Below are 16,914 nucleotides of genomic sequence, written 5' to 3' on the forward strand. Positions count from 1 at the left end.
AGATGATTTTCTCATGATTTTGCTAGGTTATGTATTTTGGGGAAGAAGAACACAACAAAATTACTATTCCCATCATATTACAACAAGGGTAATGCTATTAAAATTGCCTGTCACTTTTCATGGTAAACTTCATCATTTGGTGATTGTGTGTATTAGGTCTCTTCATTGTATATTTACTCTCTTTAATCATTCCATACTGTTTAAATTTAGTATAAAGCAAAATGCCTCCATAAAAATCACTCTCTTTCATCTCAAATTCTTGCCAATTTCCGAGAGAAAGAACTGTTTCCAATATGGACCCTACAAAAATTCTTCTGCTATAAAGGAGAAATGAATCAAGACTTTTGTATAAACATTCATAGAATTTAATGAAAGAAGATGAACTATTTAAAAGAAGTGACATGGCCATGGAGGACCCTCTCAGTAAAACTTTCCCCACACAGAGAGCTCTGTTTTATGGGCCACAGCTACAGCAACCTTAGAATGTGACTTACAATTTCATCAGTGCAAAGCCTGGCAGAGCCAAGGACAATGGCAGCCATGCATTGTTCATGAAAGGGAAAGGAGGGGGAAAATAGCATTAACAATTATTAATATCTGATTTTTCAAGAGTGAATATACATGACTTTATTTAATTCATAAAATAAATGTGAGATTGTCATTTCTGGCTCTATTTTATAGCAGAATATAGAAGTCCCAGATCATACCATATGGTAAGTGGCAGATATGAAATTTAAACCCAGGTGCTTAGATTTCCAATCATGTATTTATAGTACCAAAAGACATTTTAAGCAAAGATCTAACATTAATAATATATTTCTTCTTTTTTAACTACTACGGAAATTGCAGAACAGGCTTATTGGTAGAAAAAATTCTTTAGCTAAGTCATATTTCTTGAAAGTGGAAAAATAATGGAAGTCTATACAGAGAGTAAAGAATCTCAGAATTTAGTGAAAACAATTATATGAAAGATTGGTGGAGGTTGAAAGTGAACTCTATAACACCATCAGTTAGGAAAATAAAGTCAAGAGAGAGCATGGCCACGGATAATCCTCAGTTACACTATTAGGCAGGCACCATCAAGACCTCAATATAATTTGCTTTGCATGGTCTAGACAGAGAACTGCAAGGTGCATCAATCTAGCTCCAGGCCCCACCCTGTCCAGTTTTTGAAAGATTATTGATCCATTCTCCTGTTAGTTCACTCATGTTATTGTGTGCTAAAATAGTGTTGCTATATGTGGTTCTGTGTTAAAATAGTAATCCTAATGATTTGGGAGGCTGAGAAAGAAAGAATTTGAGTTCAAAGCCAGTCTCAGAAACTTAGCAAGGCCATAAGTGAGACCCTATCTCTTAATAAAATACAAAAAGGGCTGAGGATGTGGCTCAGTGAGTATGTGCCCCTAGGTTCGATCTCCAGTACCAAATAAAGAGTAGTATGTCCAACATACATTTATGCACTGCCTACTATGTGCCAAGCACTCTTCTAAGGGACCTGGCAATCATTATTTTATTTTTCTAGTATTGATGCTATCACAAGAAATTCCATTTCTCAGAAAAAATAAACTAAGTCTTGGTGAGGATAAGTACTTTCTGATAGTGGTAGAATGGTTATTCAAATACAGGATATTCTGCCTACCAAGCCAACTCCCTTTACTATTCCTTGTGATAGTCTTCAGGAAAGGGGATATATATAATCTGTTTGGCCAGAATCACCTCAGCTCATCTAGATTCCATGTCATAGTTATCACTGTAAAAATTCATAGTCTATAATAAATCTTTATCACTGTACAACCTCATAGTCTACAATAAATGAAATTTTATTGAAAACTATGATACTCTGTATTTCAAAACTTATGAGGGAAGAACAGTTTTAAATGTCTATCCTGCAAAGGCACTAAAATAAATGTAATTTAGTGCATTTTTTGGAAACCTAGTAAAAAAGAAAATTATCCCTAAATTTCTTCTTGAATCTTCTGCCTCCCTCAACCTTGTAAACAGAAACAAAATGTGGGAAAAAAAGGGAAAATTAAAATGTCACTAACAAGAAGGTCATTCCATCAACTGCACAGTCCTCTTTAAAGGCAGCCCTTGCCCAAGGTTCCTGCTGTCCGTTCACTGGACTGGCAATAAATTGGGTAACTGCTTCCTTAATCCTATCTTTCTGCTTCCTTGAATCTCAAGGAAGCTTCCACAAACAGAGATGTATAACATTTCATGGGAACAGTTATTTTGTCACTGCACCCCATTGCTCTATTAAGGGCAGGAATAAAATACATGTAAGGTGTGTGTGTGTGTGTGTGTGTGTGTGTGTGTGTGTGTGTTTGTGTTGTGTGTTTTCTGTATATATAAACTATACATTAGAAAAAATCAGATAATAAAAAATATAGAGAATGGCCCATACACAAATTCAGGAAATGTTATCCTTTCTTTTCTCTTTGCTTCTCTCGGCTTCCGACTTTACACAAGATGGCCTTGTTTATTCTTCTGCTCACTCCCTCCTATTTCCCAGATTCATACTACTATGATAACATTAAAGCAATATGGAATGTTATTAAATTGGGAGTGGGCAGTCACTAGAGTTGTAAGACTTTCCCTAGTCCCAAGGTAACATGGACTCATTTGTAACTGGTCCAGATATATCAGGGGCTTTCCTTCTCCAGCCATATGTAGCATCAATTCTTTGACGCTATTGCACCTCAGGGTGTGTTTCTTAATTTTTTTTAAACATTAAAAATTATACAAGTAAAGACTCAGTCAACTTGACCCTTCATGCCAGAATAAGAAGTATGCTGAATGGGCCCTCTACTGTGCCCTACTGACATTAAGATAAATGCAGCCTGTCTTTAATTTCAGATTCTTATGCCAGGATCTTCATATCATAAATCAGTATGATAGTACAACAATTAAAGATGCAGACTATTTTAGTATTTAATTAACATGTAATTTGTTTCAAATAATATAATTCATTTTTGTTAATTTGACTTAGACCTAATAAAACATATAGTATCAACAAAGATATTGACTCATCATCTTTTATTATAGTGATCTCAAGATCAAAATAACAGAAAATGCTTGTATTCTGTTTCAATATGTTATGGCCAACAATACTGGAAAAGCACTTTTTCCACTTTGTTAAATTTTTAATGACATATTTTCAATTACTGATTGTATAACTGCAAACAACAAATAAAATCTTGACCAAAAAGCTTTAAATGAATGGAGCAAGGCTTATAACCTAATATTGGACCCTAACATCTTGCCTGTAAATTATGTTCTACACCTTGCTGAGTCTTGCCTCATAGAAGACTTACAAAATAACAAAATTAGCTATTCTACAGAGGGATGTCTAAAATGACAAGTAATCAAAAGAGATCTACACCACTAATAGGCAAGTTTTCCACCAGGAAAGGTTAATTTCTCTCTCTCTTGATGTCTTTTTTTTTTTTTTTGACCAAAACTCTGTAAGATGTTGACAAGAGAAACTGAAAACTAAGAGAAATATAAATAGAACCTAGAATGTCTTATTAAAGTTTCAGAGACCTTATTTTCCTTCACATATATTGTGACACAAGGATGGTATGTGGATGTGGGAAAAAATATTATGAAAATTATTTTGCTGCTCTGAAGAGAAACCCTCTACCTGTGTCCCTAATCACCATTTCTGTTCATCTGGGAATGCTTGACTGCGTTTGCCCTGGTGGCTGAGGATGAATTGTGAGCTCAGTACTTGAGATGGACTTATGTGTAGAAGTTAGACAATGAAACAAAATGGAAAGGAAAACAATAGGCCATATGCAAACACTTCAAAGAGTGAAATTATGAGACAGATTAACACAGACAGAAGGAATGCAGAGCCAATAGAATTATGAGAAAGACATGCAATAATCAGTTCCAAACAATGACCTAGAAGTTGTCCAAAGAGGCATCATACTATATTGAAAAGGTGTCCATGATATTGTTTTGTTGCCTTTACTGTCAGCTGCAAAGGGAAGCCCACAATGTTGAACATTTGATTAAAAAAATCCCTTAAAAAATACTGGATAGGTAGAGAAAAAAATTGCTTTGAAGAATTCTAGAAAAATGGTTTAAAAAATCACACATGAAACTACCAATTTGAAATATTGACTATAACATGGTGCAGTGGAATCTTTGGAGACACACATATCTCTAATGAGATTTTGTTGCAAATATACTATGGCCATATAGAATTCCTATTTACCTGTACTCTTATAAAAATGACAGTATCTATGTTACAAGTCAATACAAAGAGAAAATAATATTACATGCATGAAAATACTAACAGGTTATATTCATTCAGTGAGTGTAATCTGTTATTATTTCTCGCATCCTAGCTTCTTTTGGAAAGAAGAGTAATATAGTAGACTAACCATATTTTCTCTGTGTATTGAATAAAATTTAATAAAAAGAGAAATCCACAGCCAAAATTAATTTCATTACCATGTAATTTTTCTCAATGTATATTACATACTGTTGAAACCATTCACTACAAGTAAGCCATGTGACAATGTGGAAGTGTTAAAGTGAAGAATGAACTAGTGAGTACATGGACAGAAGGAATAGGGCTTCCTCTCATCTTCTGTGGATGCAGGGCCAAGCTGACTCTCACTTCTCATCTGCCACTGCCCCTGTCATTCTAAGAGCTTACTCATTAGACAGGCCTAGTTATCCTTGACCATTCAACACTATACTCAATTGCTCACTTGACTATTTTGAAGCATGGGAGAAATTACTAACTATGCTATAGATATAAACAGGCTACAGAAATAAAGGCATCCAATTTGGTTTATTAGATAACATTAGTTTATTACAAAGTCTCAGATTTCACACTTCTGCATCAAGGAAGAAATTGTAAAGTCTGGAGTTACCATGCAAATCATGCTCTCATGAATTAGTCAGCATGGTATAGACTATAAAATAAGACAGACCTCTGTGTATGAAAAGAAAACATTTCCTCATTATTCAGCATTTTTATGCTCTTATTAGGACATATGGCCATAATTTAATTCAACTTGAAATAAATTTAATTTAGTAACTATTTATTTGACACTTATCTACTCCAAAGTATAGCAAATGCTGTAAAGGACATCAAAGAAGTTTTAAATCCCTACCATAAAAAGGATTCACTCCCATTACTTATAACAATATTCACTAATGTGGAAAATGGATATTATAAGGTCATGGGTAATTATGTTCACAAAGAATATGAATAACATAGGAAAATATATATTTTTTAAACTTGGTAAATAAAAAGAAAAAAATGCAAGCAAAGGTGAATTCCAAAAATATGTGTTACAGGTACTTCATAAAATTGTTCATAAGAAAGACAAAAAGATAATAAAACATTGAAAGTTTTATTTCTGTTGGAATAGAGTTTTAGTCAGCTTTTTCACTGTTCTGCCTAAAAAACCTGACAGGAACAATTATAGTGGAGGAAGTTTATTTGGGAGCTCACAGTTTCAGAGGTCTCAGTCCATAGATGGCCAACTTCATTGCTCTGTGCTTGAGGTAAGGCAGAACATCATGGTGGAGGATGAGGCAAAAGAAGGCAGTATAAGACATGTCAGTCAGGAAACAGAGAGAGTTGTGCTCACTAGGGACAAAATATAAACCTCCAATTCATGCCCCCAGTGACTCACCTCCTCCAGTAATACCCTACTTATCTACCTACAGTACCCATCTAGTTAGTCCATTCAAGTAGATTGATGCACTGATTGAGTTAAGGCTTTAATAATCCAATCATTTCACCTCTAAACTTTCTGTAATTGTCTTATACATGAGTTTTTGAGGGTTACCTCATATCTAAATGACAATAAATAATGGTAATACTAAGTAATGATTTTTAAAATTATTTATTTTTTCTAAATATAAAATAATATCTAAAATTGCTTTTAATTTTAGAAATAATAGCAGCTAACATTTTTGAATATATATTATCTGATAGGTTTTATATTAAATTCATGATCACAATTTCCCTATGAGCCAAATATATTGTTAATCAAGACTTTTCTGAAATATAGTAATGAGACTTGAAGAACTTGCCTCATCTCTACAACAAATAATGATGGACGTGGGATTTGAACCCAGGTCAGTCTGAATTCTGTGTATCAGCTCTTCTTGATTACTAATCAGTGATCTTACTATTAGAATTCTCAGGGCACTCCTATATCTGATACTCTAAATATTTGCTAATTACAGATAGAACATGGCTATAGTGTGGAAAAAAAAGTTCAACGCATTCCCCTAACCATGACTGCCAATCAACATCTCATTATTTTTAATGTGAAGGAGACATCATTAGTGGACTTTTTGATTAGCAACTAATTTTCACAGAAATGTACTAAGTATTTCAAAATAAAACTTTAAAGTATATAGACCTTGGCACATAGTGAATATTCATTTATATTTAATCAATTAATATATCAGGCAGCTTTAGGTTTACAAAGTGCATTAACTGATTATTCAATAGATAATCATAAAAATTAGTATAGAAAGTGTGGGTATAGCCGTCTGTCACCTTGCAAATGAGGGTATTTGTAAAGACCATCCCAAAGTGGGAAATAAAATATAGTCCCAAGAGTAAACTCAAGATGGACTCATTTATTATTGACCTCAAAACCAAATATGTTGATTTTATAAATAGTTGAGAAAGGAAGTTCCCATATTCAAGTTCAAGCACTTCAGAATAAATTTCTTCTGCTCTTTCTCTAGAATGATTAAAATTATTCCAGGTGTCTATGATTAGGGATCATGGTCAATCTAGAAACCGCCATTCATGACCACTTTAATATTTCATAGATGAAAATTTTAAAATATATTTTTATTTTTTCTATCTATATGGTATTCTTGTTTCTACTAATGGCATAGCCTTTTCAAGTATTCTAACTGTACAGAGTAATTTTCCATCTAAAGACAGAGTGAAGAAAAAACAGACAAGGAATGACATTTGAGACTTCGAAGGGAACTACCTGTCAAACATACCCTAATTACTATTCTCTAAAGTCACAAAATAATGCACTCTCCTTCAAAAAATGTGTGATTCAAATAAGTAAAACAAATTCAATAAAACCACCAATTCTAGGATTACGTAAAGGAGCTGAAAAAATTTAGAATTTATAGCTACAAAAAAAATCTTAGGAAGAGGAAGAAGATTAGGATTTCAAGATAGAGACAAGAGACCAGGAAGTGTTTGTGATTATAATATCACTCAAAGGATGTTAAATTTGTGCCAAGAAAAATTTAGAATGGTTAGATAGAATAAAAAGCATTCATGTTTTCTTAGCTTTACATACATAATCTTCAGAGTCCTAAAATTCCATAAAAATAATTTGTCTCAATTTTGTCAAACAATCCAGAGTATCTTAATTAGTTGTGATTATGTATTTTATAGTTTATTATTTAAAGTTGTTCAAAAATATTTGTTGGTGAGGATGAATAATTTTATAAAAGAATGCACATAACAACATCTAACTCAAACTTCTTATCTCAACTTTCTACTAGATCAGGGATGCTCATACAAAAGAGAAAGACAAGGCAATGCAGGGTGTTCCATAAGTTTTCTTTAATCTCAGAATTAAATCACTAAGCAGTATGCAGTGACATTGCATCAAATGAAATATGACACATTTATATTCTTGATTTTTGACTAGGGATACCAATCCCATTTTATTCTTATTAATTGTGTTATATACCATTTCCAAGGTCACATATTACATTTGTATTATTTGTATAAGTTCCATAAGTAAAGATTCTTTTCTGATAAATTTTTAAAAACACCTTTAAAATGCATAATTTTCCAAATTATACTTAGCAATAATATCTTTTCTTGCATCTAGTTCTTGAATATACTCCTCCCTTGCCACACAGCTATCTTTGTTGGTCTTCATTTATGTGTACCTATGTTCTTCCCATGAGGGTGAATTTGACATTAATATGAAATCCTCGCTTGGTGAATCTCTGAGGTAAGTCAGGTGCTAGTCAATGACTCCATCTCACATTTGTCATAATGTCTACCACAGATTAAAGCATATGGTACATAGCCAATAAGTACCTGTAAATTAATGAATACACCAATACACTTGTGTTAGTATTACATGAATCTTGAACTCTATTTAATATGCTTTCATATATTATATGTATCTGCAATGAAATATATTTTGATAAAATATATTCTGATAAAATCAGCATCGTTCAATTGTTACCACAACTTCAAAATCTTGGTAAATTGAAAGTACCATCAAATTTTCAAACGCGGGGCTGGGGATGTGGCTCAGGCGGTAGCGCGCTCGCCCTGGCAGGCATGCGACCCGGGTTCGATCCCCAGCACCACATACCAACAAAGATGTTGTGTCCGCCGAGAACTAAAAAATAAATAAAATTCTCTCTCACTCTCTCTTTAAAAAAAAAAAAAATCAAATTTTCAAACGCTTTTTAAAAAATTTCATTAGCTATAAGAAGATCTGATTTTGTCAATAATTTGTAAATACAAAGTTGTATAATTAATTTATAAACAACTTAATGTTTTCAGTTGTTATTTTTCAGCATTTATTTCCTCTAAGAAAAAACTTAGGACCAATTATGCTTACATAGCAGGGATGAATGTAATAATTTAAGAATTGAAACAAAATTGATTATAAATAAGATAGCTAAATAATGTGTCTACTTTTCTAGTGTCTTGATATAGGCTTTGCCTTTCCTTAAATTACTTTGATATAAATATTAATCACCAGTTTATTTTTGGTTTTGATTTTTCCAGTTCCAAGAAATTGAAATTAAACTTATATGACACTTCAATATGTCTCACTTGACTTTTGTTTTTCCACCTTCTCTAAAGGACAAGAATTCATAATATTGCAATATAATATAGTTTTCTTTTAAAAATATTTTTCTAGTCCTAGTAGGGAAAGAAAAACTTAAAATCCTAACCCAAATACTGTAAAATAAAGATATATGAAACAAGGATATATAACCAAATAAGACTGAAGAATGTCTGTGAGGAAATTGTCAAAGATAGAAAAAGTTATACTTTTAGAGCCCTCAAGGAAAGGAATGAAGAAATATCTATTTTTCACTGTATCTATGGTTTGGGTTATAAGATGACATTAATATTATATTAATAAGGGCTCCAAAATCTATATCTTGATATCTCTTCATAGATTACAAAAAGCTTTTATAATTTCTGAGAACACAGTAAACACTTTTAAATAGTTATTATTATTGCAGCTACAACAATTTGCAAGAGAGCATCAAACTGGTATATATACAAATGTAGCTATTTAATATAATGTATTTATTTTGTTTCCTAAGATTCATATTATTTCATTTTAGTTTTATACTCAAGGCTGTGGCATGATTCTATGTGCTATACCATATCTCCTGTTAACAAATCTTCTTGTTACAAACTACTAAATGTCCATAAGCATTTCTAATTTGAAATTTATAAAGAAGTTATATTTCTGTTGCTTGAGCTTATTTTTTTCCACTACAAAGTTGTTAATGCTTGTTGAAAATTAGAAATATTTCAGAAGTACTTAATATATAGAATTAACTTTCTATCTTGAATCACCCCTAGTTCTATACCACATCCCCTATGTACACACAGCAAGAATAACTATGCTAACAGCATGGCTGTGGGATTTTCCAGACTTTGTCAATTTGCTACCCTTAAATGGCTCTCAGAATACACCTGCAACTGGAAGAGTACAGAGTATCTCTTTCCTTACCAATTCTCTACTTCACTAGTCAATTTTATATAGGCAGAACCAAATTGAAATATCATTTATGGGCACTTTTCTCCATGGCCAATAGAAGGCAAGGCAAGTTCTTGGCAAGCAAACCTAAGAAGGTTTTATTGAATACTTGCTATGTGCCAAGCTTGATGTTAAGTGCTTTATATTCAGTTTCGCAGTAATTGTATGGGATGGTATTATGTCAATTTTATAGCAAAAAAAATAAATAAATTAAATGACCTGACCAAAGTCTCTGTACTAGCAAAATTAATCAGTATCTGCACTCAATCCTTCTGTGTTAATAGTTGAAAGTGTAAGATACTCAGTTTCCAGAGACGGCTATGCAATAAGCTTTGTGAATTTAAGGTCATGACTCCACTGCAGTTTACCCATTTGATGGAATTGCTCTTACTTCTAACATTGCTATCTCATCTTTTTATCTCACTTGATTTTGCCTTTTTTTTTTTTTTTGGCCTGAGATTCACATCTTCAAAAGATGTTGAGAAAAGAAAAAAAATCTTCTTCATTCAGCAATTTTAGTTAAACTGAATGTGCCAAAATGAGATTTCATAACTCCTGGCACCAATGAATTCCAAAGAATAGTTTTTCATACGTAAGGTTGCATCATTTAACAATATGTCCTCCTACTCTTGAAAAATGTGTACCATATTGCTCCCTCCAGTAACTCCCATCTGAAGGACAGTGTGGAGCCTGTAGGGGAAATGTGAACAGACCAGCGACAGACCAGTGACAGTCCAGCGACAGTCTGTACTCATCATCAGACTCTCAGAAAGTTCTTCTGTGAGGTCAACTTGTTGCCACACTGCCTCCTCCTTAATTTCTTTTTACTGTAATTAATCCATTCTCTGGGAACAAGAAAAGGTGCTGCCATGGAAGCTGGATAAAAAGACATATGTGACATGCTTAAAAGATTTTATCTGTGGGAAAACAAATAGTATCTTTTGTTTCCTAAGAAAGGAAAACGAATCTTGAGATGTGCACTTCACTTTTCCTTAAAGCTACAACTTCTCCAATACAAAGTAAGAAGATTTATATTTGTTTTAAAAGGGTAGACCTAGCATCTGAATCCTTATTTTGCCACTAACTAGCTGCAATATTATGGGAAAATTATTTTCTCTTTCCATATTTATTTTATAATCTGTAAAATGGCCAATTTTTAAGGCAAATTATTGAATAAAAGAGTGAACTAACAAATTTATGAAAAATGTTTAATATTTGATCACATTTTATCTGACAGAACAATAGAATCTCAAATGATAATGATGGCTATATAAAAGGGAAAATAATCCAACCCCATTTGCCAACTGAGGTTTAAATTCATTTTTCCATAGCCTCACAATGATTGCCCATTCTAGGCTTTTGCATCGGAGTTATGGACAATTGATTGACTACATCCTTCCAAATGTAGAGGCAATTCCTTTCAAAGAATAGTTCTGTTCATGTTAATGGCTCTGTTCCTGTTAATGGTTCTAATTACTGAACTAAAATTTGTTACTGTGGTATTTCAATAAACTAGATCTTTGTAAAGTTCCTGGCCATTGAGAATGAATTTAGCTCCTCTCTACCTGAACTTTACAAAGACCTAAATATACCAATACTTAAGTTTGAATCAGGGCTCTACCATGTCCTGTCTTCTCTCTGCTAAATTTGTTCTCTGAATACCTAGTTTCAAGTCTCATAAACATTCCTGCCACACTCATTTGAATATGTCATGCTTGGTTTCACTTATATTAAGTGTGATGCCCTGCATTTAATGTAGCCCATTTGTAGTCTGTAGACACTTGAGCAAAGCAAATCACAGAAGGTTAGTCTTGGAAGTGACCCATGAGAATGGCCTTTCAGCTCCAACTTCATATGACAAATGCAGGAAGGGGCTCAAGTGACTTTCTCAGAATCATAGAGTAAAAACATCTAGTCCCACCCAGCTATCTTTCTTTTAGAACAACTAGTCCTTATAATTTTATCTTTTTCCATTTCAAAGTATTAATTATATAGGCTTTAGTAATATTTTTCATATTTCATGTATCTACCCTCAAATCAATGGAATAATAAAAAAGATTATAATTCTTGACCAGACTTATGTGAACAGCCTAAATTTTTTTTAAAATTTTCTGTTGATGAAAGTAGATGAAAAAATGTAAATAAGAAAGACAGAGAGGGTGTGATGATGTAAGTCTATAATCCCAGCAACTCAGGAGGCTGAGGTACGTAGACTGCAAGTTCAAATTCAGCCTCAGCAACTTAGTGAGACCCAAACAACTTAGCAAGACCCTATCTCAAAATAAAAGTAAAAATAAAAATAAAAATGGCTGGGGATGTAGCTCAGTGGCTAAGCGCCCCTGGGTCCAATCCCTAGTAGAGAGAGAGAGAAAGAGAAACAGAATAAGGAGGAAGAAAGGGAGGGAGGGAGGAAGGGAAGGAGGAAGGAAGGAAGGAAGAAAGGAAGGAAGGAAGGAAGGAAGGAAGGAAGGAAGGAAGGAAGGAAGGAAGGAAGGAAGGAAGGAGAAAATGTTCCCTTGATAAACTCTCTATATTTTTAAGAATCCCTATCTTTGCTTTCTCTTATGTGCTTTCCTTGTGTAGTTTACATCATATGTTCTATAATTTTTGTTCTGTGTTTTGTCTTTCAAAAAGAACTTTTGAACATTATACCTCACATCATACTCTATGCTTCCCCAGCTTTCCTTACTCAGAATCAACCTCTGTGGCTCATACCTGAACATTATAAACCTTAAGTTAATAAGATTACTATAACTAAGTGAGTCACAAGGTTTCTCTTTAGTAAACAAAATGACTGAACTTTCCGAATACACAAACCCTAAAGCTCAGACAATAATATTACCTCTATGAGATCTTGGAATAATGGAGACCAAGGAAAAACATACATATGTGCAGCTCACATCCATACTATGGGTATATACAGAATAACTGACAGACATGGAAACTCAGAGGTGGTCTTTTTGTTCAAGGAAGCATCTGATTAATTGAAACTGTAGAAATATCTACATTTGCATATCACCCAAGAAATTTGTTTCTGTTTCTTGGAGGAACAGTGCAGTGACATCCTCCCAAAACAAACTGCTTTCTAAATTAGTCCTCTGGGCCCTCATATATTTTGGGGAAATTTTCTAGTATTTTCAACAATGAATGGACAGAAATGGTACCTGTGAAAGAGGAAGCAAGGATGTCATCTCATAGGTGAGTCAGAATCCAAGCCAGAAATTATATAATTTAAAGGAGTCCTGAAAGTAGGAAAGCCAGGCTACTATTAGTTATGGCCACAAATTCAATGATTTTTCCCCTGAGAAAATTTGAATAACAATTTCAACCATGATATGGAAACATAGTGAAGTGTAGATTGGGATCCTGAGTTCCAAAACTCTAACTAATTATGTGACAAAAAAGGCCACATTATCTGACCTTTCTTTCTCTGATTTTTCAACTGAAAAATAATGAAGGTAGAATAAATGCTTGCCTATCATCTTTCCAGTGTCAACGTTCTATAAAACAAACCATAGCTTGTATATGTGAATTGTTACCATCATTATTTTAAAATTTATCTCAACTTCTCAGCTCCTGGAGAAACAAAATGAAACCCTATTGCAATGTACTTTTTTTATCTTCCCAAACATAACTATGGTCTTTATAGAGTCAAAATTAGCAGAGAAGTTGAGATGGGAAAAGTGTGTCCCCACTTAAAGCTGCCTGCCTATATTTACTGTGCTAATGTTCCCAGAGCCAAGATACGGAACCAATCTTGTTAGCAACGGACAGAAGAATAGATAAAGAAAAGGGAGTATATAGAGATGATGGAATATTATTCAGTCATAAATAAGAATGAAATCCTGTAATTTGCAGCAAAATGAATGGAACTAGAGGTCATTATGAAAGGTAAAACAAGCCAGACACATAAAGACAAATATTAGGTGGTTTTCTCATACATAGAAATTCATAAAAAATTAATCTAAAAGTATAATGTAATTATTAAAGATTAGGAAGGGTGTGGGTGAGGGGGTGTGGGTGATGTGGGTGATGGGATGTATCTATAATTGATCAGTATATGCTTTATATACATACAGAAGTAATGTCCTGAGCCCCCATTAACATGTACAATTAATATGTGCTAATAAAAACACATTTTAAAAGTTGAACATTAGCATATAGACTATAAAGCAAAATAAAGCACTTTCAGCCAAAGCTTGGTTGTGATCATATATATAAGTAAATACTTGATGGAAAACCATATTATAATCAGAAACACATAGAATATTGCAATCTATAGGCTGATCTAAGACAATATTCTTCATGATGTTATGTTACCAGTACAACTTACTAGTATATTCCCTCCACCAGAGTATCATTGGAACATTTTACCCTAGGGAAAAAAAAGAGCAGTATTCTTGTTTCATTAAACAAAAATAAGAATTTCAAGTACCAGTGAAAACAAAAAAGGGAGTGAAGTGTGAACCGCATTTTACAATTAATCAAGGGAGGCATTTTGGCACCTCATTTCATAAAAAAGCAAAACTGTGAAAAATTACAAGTGCTTGCTATTTATCCACATACTATATAGTCATAAACAATGGGTTATATATTATTCTAATAGAAATTAATCAATTCAGCAAACCATCTTTAAGTACCTATAATATGCTGGATACTCCAATAGACCCTGGGGAATATACAGTAGAGTTCTAACTAAAGTCAGCAAAAATTATAAAGTGTGAAAATCCTGTGAATCATGTAGAGAGTACAGTAGGTTTGGTTTTGAATAGTAAACCAAGCCCAGTAATTACTTTTCTCAATGAAATTAAGGTAGATCTAGCAGAATAATAGAATAATGAAATACAAAAAAAAATAAAAAAAATAATGGAATACACAAAAGTGATTATAGTATTTAGGTTTCAAGGAACAACTAAATATCCAATTACAAGACTATGTATGCGTGTATTTGATCAGTATAAGCTTTGTTCATGTATAGAAATACTGCACTGATCCCCATGAATATGGGGTTGAAGCATTACTTATACAATGAAGCATTTCTTGCCTGCACATTTGTTCTCTTTAATTTAGATAAATTTAATTTAAATACATTTAATTTAAATAAACTTATTTTGTTTTGATTTCAAAGTTTAGGCATAACAATGGTACCCACTTGTGTGGAGAGGAGCTGGAATCTAAAGTCACTGGGATGAGTATGGTTCTTTTGACCTCCATCCTGAAAGCATTTATCATTGCTCACAAATGGGTCTGCAGTCAACCAGGAAACGTTTATGGTTTCAGCTGGGTCATTTATGTGATTGCAATAGGCTGTGGGTCTGCAATGTAATTGTGTTGATCTATTGTGAGATCTCACATGGTTAATGTCAACAGATTCACAATAATCTCATATGGAAAACTTGGGGATACTCCTGCCTCACATGGTAATGATCAAGTTTCAAGACAGACTAGCAAGGAAGTCCCCACTCCAACCAAATTTTATTTACTAAAGCAATGAGTAACCAGACCAAATGTACATAAAAGTGGAAAAGAACTGTCCAATTTCAAAGTGAATAATGTGGATTTAGGGACCAGTTAACTGAAGTCACCAATTAAGTAGATCTTCCCCAGCCCTGAACAGATAAACATTATTGATCCTGTACTATAATGGACATATAGGTCTAGGTTTGGAAAAGTACTGAGGGAAGTGTCCCTTTAAATTGTCTTAGAGCAGAGAGGGTGCTGACTAGACTGACTCCCTTAAAAAGGTGAAATATTTCTCCTGAGTCACTACATCTTCCCTTTGTCTACAGGGTCAAAGTGCTAGTTTATTCTGCCCTGAAAAAAACCTATTTTCTTTGTTTTGTTTTGTACTATGAATCTCTTTGCCTGGAAGTTCTAAGCATAATTTCTGTTTCATACAATAAGCCACAATAAATAGTCATTCCCTCAGACTATAAAATTCATAAATCACAGAAGTCCAAGTTTAGTGGATTAATATTAAAGCTCAAACTCAGGTCTCCAGTGTTCTCCTCTGGATTTCTGGGCTAGCATACACTTTCTTGAAGAAATATCTGTGGTAGCTGTCATGATTGAGTGACATAGTACTGTCAGGTTGAAGTAATTTGGGGTAGATGTTTTTGAAAATAGGACCATATCTTTTCATACAACTTGATGGCTCATGTGAAAGTGTTTGGAAATGTTTATACCTTTCAAAAAGGAAAAGCAAAAGAGCATAATTATAAGAACATAAAAATAAAGTACAAGGTACAGGACTGATTGTTCTGTGACTACGGAGAATTAACCTAAGCAAGCCAGAGAGAGAAGCTAAAGTAAGAACTGGCATTTTCAGTTTTTATAAGATCACACTGAGGATTTTTGAAGGGCCAAGCAACAGAAAACCAGGCATATCCTTGGAGAGCTTCCACAGAATCCAACAGGGCTGTATCTCATTTGACTCAAGGACTTTTCAGATCCTGGAGGTGAATTTTGCCTTGTGAAAATTTCTCCCATGCCATTCATATTGATAAACTACAAGTCCTAAAACCATGTAACTCCATTATCACACATTTGCTTAGAATCAAAACAAAACAAATATGTCTTAACATAATCACATAAAGCAATAATCCAGAGTGTTTCCTCTTATTTTTGAATGTTCAGTTCTAAATTTTATTCTCTCCTAAATCCTGCTGGTATGGTGTCACCATAGTAATTTTCTTGAATTTTGGCAATGCAGTTTCATTTGTCTTAATTTTACCCTCAGAGTATTTTCTTATAAGTGATATATTACAATAGGAAATTTATGCAAGTAACACACCACATCAAAAGATGGTTGGTAAAAATTATGCATGTAACACACAACTTTGAACACATGTATGTAAAAGTTATAGATGAAAAGTAAATCCCTCCCATTCTATCATATTCCCTAACTACTTATATTTCCTCTCAGAAAGACAAATAGTTGTTTTACTTATTTCTATGAGCAATTCTATGAATATGCCATTGTATGCTTTGTGTAAAAACATTTTTAAGCAAGTAGAAATACCATATGCACAGAACCACATCTAGTTGTTTTCACAAAATAATCTTGGAAATCACTAGTATTATTTAATTTTCTATAGAGCTCCCCATTCATTTTAATTGCTACATAATAATATGTTAATGTATC

The 16,914-nt window shown here is 33.3% G+C and overlaps 1 protein-coding gene across 3 annotated transcripts in view; it reads right to left on the minus strand.

Annotated features, from left to right (window-relative positions):
* Grm5 (glutamate metabotropic receptor 5) overlaps positions 1-16,914 on the minus strand; it is a 413,823-nt gene that overhangs the window by 393,952 nt on the left and 2,957 nt on the right. The window lies entirely within an intron of this gene.

This window comes from Urocitellus parryii, chromosome 4 (genome assembly GCF_045843805.1).
Source record: "Urocitellus parryii isolate mUroPar1 chromosome 4, mUroPar1.hap1, whole genome shotgun sequence".
NCBI lineage: Eukaryota > Metazoa > Chordata > Mammalia > Rodentia > Sciuridae > Urocitellus > Urocitellus parryii.